Consider the following 6,693-nt stretch of genomic DNA (forward strand, 5'->3'; position numbering starts at 1 on the left):
CAATATGGCAGGAGACAAACCCTTAGAATGAGTGGTAGGTGCCACACTCTCATAGCAGAAGCTTGTAGAAGTTTTTTGTTTTGCATTTTTTATTCAAGGAATTTCTTTTCCTAGTTGAAACAAAGAAGTCTTCAGAAGAAACATATTTATCTGTAGCCAGGCTTATTCCTGAGTTTCAATAGCTAAACGGTAAGTTAGACCTTTGAGACAATTTTTCTCATTTAAACACATTTACTGTTTATTTCTTAAAAAACTCTGACTGGTAGACAGGGAGTAGGGATAATACTTTTTCCACAGAGACATATAAACTGAGACCCAAACGGGCAGGAAGTCACCCACTGCATTTAGTTAAAATTTTGCTTCTAATCCCCATCGCCTTTCAAATAAATCCTTCTCCCCAGAGTTAAATATGTAGTTGGTACCCAAATTAAAAAAAAAAAAAAGGCTGGGCATAGTGGCTTACTCATGTCTGTAATCTCAGCTACCCAGGAGGATGTGGTTTGAGGCTAGCCTGGGCAAAAAAACTAGTGAGACACCATCTCAACAAACAAGCAGGGTGTGGTAGCATGTGCCTATGGTCTCAGCTGCCTGGGGAGGTGTAGGAAGGAGAATTGTGGCCTGAGGCTGGTTCCAGGCAAAAAATGTGAGACCCTACTTGAAAAATAACTAAAGCACAAAAGGGCTTGGGGTGTGGGCAAAGTGTTAGTGTGCTGCCTATCAAACACGAGGCACTGAGTTCAAACTCTGCAACCACTAAAAAAAAGTTTGCAAGACCCCATCCCAAGGAAAAAAATGCTGGGCATAGTGGTATGTGCCTGTCACCCCAGCAGTGGAAGAAGTGTAAAAAAGGAAGATCCTGGTTCAAGTTGACCTGGGCAAAAAGCGAGACTTAGCTCCAAAATAATCAAAGCAAAAAGTGCTGGAGGTGTGGCTCAAGCTATAGAGCACCTGCTTAGCAAGAGTTCAAACCCCAGCACCACCAATAAAAAAGAAGGAAAGAAAACATCTTATGAAAAGTGTCAAAATCTGAGGAACAGAGAATGTTATCAAACTCAAACCTAAGTTTCAGCTTTCTAGGCATTTTTCACACCACTCCTCCTCAGAAGACAAGCACTACTAATGGTGCCACCATCTTCCCAGACATCGGCAGGACCAGAATATAGGAACTGAGGTTCTTGATTGGCTTCAGGAAAAACAAGAGAACCCTACATTCAAAAACAAATTAAAAAAAAGTACAAGCAAGCTCAAGGGATGGGTGGTGAACACCATGTCAGATTCATTTATGGATTTTACATGGAAAATACATGGACACTTTTCAAAGAAATGTTGAAAATCCTTTATAGATGGACTCTGGCTTTTGGTTTTAGCCACTTCACCTAGAGAAGGGCACTGTCATCATTTTAGGAAGCCTTCCTAAAATTTGTTAGCTAAGGCTAATCAAATTCTCCTCAAGTTTAAGAAACAAAAAGGAAATCATTGTAAAGTCATCAACCTGTTGTGTTAAAAAAACAGACCAAACAAAACAAAACCAGGACATAAAAAGAGAGTTCTGAATAGTAGGCAATAAACACTTGACTGTGCCCTACTTTGGGTGGACTTAAAAAAAAAACAAAACTAAACGTAGAAAGAGAATGAACAGGTGTCTGCTTTTGCTAATTTTGAAAAATAAATGTAGAATATCTATTCAAAGAATTAACTATGATGGCTTAGCATAAAATTTAAAATATCAAAACTAGACACATCCTAGTCCTTTACGTATGTAGAAAACAAGACCCTCAACCTCTGTATCACCCATCCCTTTCCTGCTAGTTAAAAGCTACCTGGCTTCTCCCTCCAAAAGTTGGACCATTTGCCCATAAGTGGCCCAGTTATTCTCAGCATCTGATAACTCCGCATTTCAGGCTTGCACGTTCTGCTTTTTTGAGCCCTCAGGAGAGTGGAGCAACCAGTTACTATTACCCATAAACACTGTTTCCCAAGGGAAGGGAGGGCAGAAGCTGCAAGCCTGGGACATTTTATACTCAAATTTACTTTACAAATTACTCATTTTTTTGGTGGTACTGGGGTTTGAACTCAGGACCTCACACTTGATAGGCAGGCGCTCTACCACTTGAGCCACTTTGCCAGCCCTTTCTCTATTGGGTATTTCTCAAACTATTTGCCCAGGGTGACCTCAAACCAGGATCCTCCTGATCTTTGCCTCTTGAGTAGCTAGGATTAATGCATGAGTCACTGGTGCTTGGCTTAAAAATGATTAATTCTTATGAGGATTTTTTTTCCCTCAAAACAATCAGCTTTCTTCTACTTTACTGGTAACTATCACTCTGCAGCTGATACAAGGATCTACGTCCCACAGTCTGGGCAATGAGGCTGTTCCTGCTGTGGCACTCAAGGAGGCCTGGGGCAGCCTGAAAACATGATGGAAGACAGTAAACTCACTGTAACTTGGTGAGAGTGTGGCGCCAATATTTCTGCATTTGTGTTTGATTCCTTAAAGAGTTCTTTTCCATGGCTCCTTTGTGTCAACCATGCTCATGAAAGAAGTGGGCAGGAGCCCAAATGGTTTGGCAATACTCATGACAAATGACACCAGCATCTGCTTCTCCTGTGGCTGTGGTCTTGTCCTACTAGCCTGTGAAGTAGGGACTGGGCAGAGCTGTCTGGTCACCCAGCCATGATGGAGAACAGTTCTGGGCTGGCTAGTTGAGTCTGTCATGTTGGGGCATTGTAGTTGGTTCTGGAAAAGACCTAACAGGAAGTCCCCTGAAGAGCAGACACAGAGGGACTGGGTGGAAAAGAGGCCACAATTAGGCAAAAGAAACTGCAATTTCATGTCACCAGGCTTTAGACCTCCTTCTTAAAAGGATTGGAGTCAAGGGGGGGAAAATAACAAGATGTTGAAGCTACCGTGAGACATTTTGAACTTACACAACTAAGGTTTAAAAATTCCCACTACAGAAAAGAGTAGAAAGCTTTGGCAGATTGGACAATTTGACCACTACAAAGACCTTTTGAAGCAGCAAGTAAAATTGCTGCTAAGTGTCATGAGTATTTTTTACTGTGCTCAGGTAAAGGGAGTACTTTCCATCTGATCAGGACCACTAAGAGACATGCTACTTTGGGATTAATGATTTTTATGAGGAAAAAATTATATGAGTAATGAGATACCAACTCCTACTTATTACAGACTTTTAGTTCAGTTCTATTTGAAACTTCCCCAGAAAACTCCAGGCATGCTAACACATTTATTTAAAAGGTAACAAAATGAAAATATTTTACTCTTTGCCATCTAACATATGGAAGCTTGAAAGCTGACAATCACCAACCTTTATAATAATTATGGAAGGTGACATAACAACCAGAGTGCAATGCATTTTTAACAAACTACCCATGCATATCAGTGGCAAAGAAAAATCTTTCTAAATTAAGATAATTGAATACCACATTCAATGCTTTACAAATTATCTTTTTAACAAAATAGTATTTCTTATTTCATCTGATGTTAAAAGGAATTTAAATTATTATTTCTCAGCTAAATAAAAGAAAAACTTGAAAACATGAAATACTTTACAAATGTATAGAGGCTAGATGTACAAGACTTAAAAATAAGCAGTAGGATTAAAAAACACCCAGATGTTCATTCTCTTCTGGATCACAATTTTAAAATTTAACTTGGTAATGTCAGATAAAGATGCTAATTAATCATGATTTCTGGACTCATTTCTTTATGTCAAACATTTTTGGTCTCAGTGTGTTCAACTTGTCTAACGCCACTGCCAGTAATAATGTATTTAAGGAAAGATACAAGACAGAGCAAGAAAATACTACTACAAGATAAGGAATTTAGATTTCACTGCAAATAAAGCCATATTTGATATTATAGATACACATTCCTATTTTCACATCAGTCACTTATTAATACCAAACATTACACTTTAACTTTCCCCAATTACACAGTACAATAAGCCTGTCAAGACTTCCAGGAAATAACCATCAGTACCTACTGTGCTTCTAGCAGCCATGGCTAGGCTGGGTGGGTATCAGAAATCAATACTTTCAGTGTAATGGCATCAGAGATTATCACAGACTCACATTAACTATTACAACGAGCCTTGAGAAAAATGTCATTTACAAAATTCCACTTCAGTCTTCAACTGACGCTCTGTAATTATAGCCACAGCACCATGGCAGGGCAGCATTTTACACATTGTGTCACATCACTGCGTGTTGATTCTGCTGAAAAACCACAGGGTTTTAAAAAGGGAATGAAACAGATTGCCACAAGGTGATAACCAGCCTCTGCTACTGCTTACTGCCTGGGTCACCTTGCCTGGGTTCCATCCTGGCTCACAGTTACTTGCTTGTCACTTTCGGCCAAATCTCCAACATCGATTTGAGAACTACACCTGTTTACATTTCCTCCTTTCAAGTTGAATACAGAATGAGTCACATGTAGAACTAAACTCTCTTAAGATACCACTGTTTTAGCCTGGATGTTTATGGACATGATTTAAAATCTGAATGTATTCAGATGAGAAGAGTTGAATGAGGCTGACTCAAGAAGGTTTTCCCATAATTGCCAAATGAAAACTGTTGGAGAGTTGTTTTCTAATTCTGCTTTATGACAAAAGTTCATCACACTAGAGGATAAATACTCAAAATACAAAATGGAACACAGACTAATTGCTTAAGCACCAGAGTTGTGCCAGAGCCCTATATATGCTTACATGTGTATGGCTATGTACATATATAGTTTATTATTGGTTAAGGTAAGAAAATGCTCTAATTACAAAAATGAAAGTGGAATAAGAGAAATGCAGTGAAATACTGAGGTTAAACTTTAGTTCTCTGTGTTGATTACCTATCGTTCATTTAACAGTCAATTAGAATTCACTCTGGGATTCTCAGGGCAGATAAATCGGTGATTAACCTTTTCCAAAAAGAATACTGGTATCTTTAAAAGCTTTATAGACTTGATATAATTTAGATGAGGACAAGAAAAAAATACATAGCTAACATATTTGCAAAAACTACTCTTTCTTCTAGAATTTCTCAAACATGTCACATAAAACAGGTTACTATTTCCTGATTACTATATTTGGGAAATATTAAAAGCAGCACAAAAATACTTCCAAACTTAAAATATCTAAACAAAAACAAAGCTCCTACTTCTAACTGGGATATATAATTTTAATTTACAGAATCAAAATTTCCTAAAATGTACCTTTATCTTTTTATATAATTTCACATAGCCTAGGTATTGCTATTGGAGCATGCTATGGATGTCAATGATGGATTTGAAGTATGCAGTGAATTCCGATTTTGATAATTACCTTTCATGTATTTGAACTCTGTAGTATTTTAGGTAAAGATGAAACTTTTAGAAAGCAGTCACAGGTTTCTGTCTAACTTAAACATATGAGCACAGATTTTAAACAAAGTAAAATGATGACATGTATGAAAACCTGTACAATAAACATTGATGATACATCAATAAATACACTTCAACAAAGTCCCAAGTTCTCTAAAGAGCAGAGCTGTCTTCCTAAAGTTTTCTCTGCTTCTCCCTCTAGCAGCCCTCAGGGAGTGTGCTATCATTTATTCTTTTAGAATTTTTGCTGGAGGACCTCATACTTCTCTTTACAGAACACTGAAAACATTTTCTATCACAACGTATTCCTACTACTGGTTCTCAAGCGAAGACAGATATTTCAGTGTGTATTTTACAACTACACTGCATAACCTATATTTGAAAACTTGTGGAGAAAATTCTGAAAATGGGAGTTTAAGTTGGCATGATTACTTAAATTGAACTTGTGTCTAAAGAAAGGCTTTTACACTTTAGAGATCATGCCTACTTCCCTGGTGATAAGTAAGACTTTTTAATGAAATGCAGTAAAACGTTTGGCTGTAAGGTGCCCACAGGGGACAGTACTGCTGTATGCACATTGCTAGGTGTGCAATGTCACATCACTATTATCATGAACTAAGGAAACCTAGTGATCTGAGAGATGGTTGGATCAAGTTCATTAATACAGAGCAGTGAAAATCAGCAGGCAAAACTAGTGCTTATGAAAGCTCTGAACTCAGAAAGGAAGCGCCCTGCACTTTTATGACAAACCTCTCTCAGGGGGCTCAAGGGTATCCACCTTGATTGTGCTTATGCACATGCTGTCTTCATAGGAGAGACTAAGCTGAATGAAGAGTAACCATAAACAAGCAGCTCACCCCAACAGTTTACTGTACAGCTTCAGAAGTGCAGTACAGAACAGTCACAAAACCAATCCAGGAAAACAGGGAGGGAAACACTTGCCAGCAAGCTACTCTCTACAATTTTCAAGATGCTTTGTCCTCCTGATCACATCCATTGTCACAAGGAGGGAAAAACAGCAAGATTATTAAATCAATAAAGTCGCAGATGTCACAGCAGCATAGGACAATGGCCTTGCTTTGTTTTTCTTTATCAGTCCAGGAAAAGCTTCCTTCCTGTAACTGGCACTTCACCTTAGTTCCTTTTAAAATAAAGAGTGATCAAGTTTTCCAGTGTTGGTCTCCTAAGATCTAAAGAGATGATTAAATTCAAATCAGGCTGAGCTCTTAATCTGAGGTATTTTAGCCACTGAGTTTCATAAAATGAAGGGGAAAAATTCCATTAGGAGGTTCATAATTCATTAATCATATTTTGTTCTTTCT

The sequence above is a fragment of the Castor canadensis genome, chromosome 3 (assembly GCF_047511655.1).
Source record: "Castor canadensis chromosome 3, mCasCan1.hap1v2, whole genome shotgun sequence".
Classification (NCBI taxonomy): Eukaryota; Metazoa; Chordata; class Mammalia; order Rodentia; family Castoridae; genus Castor; species Castor canadensis.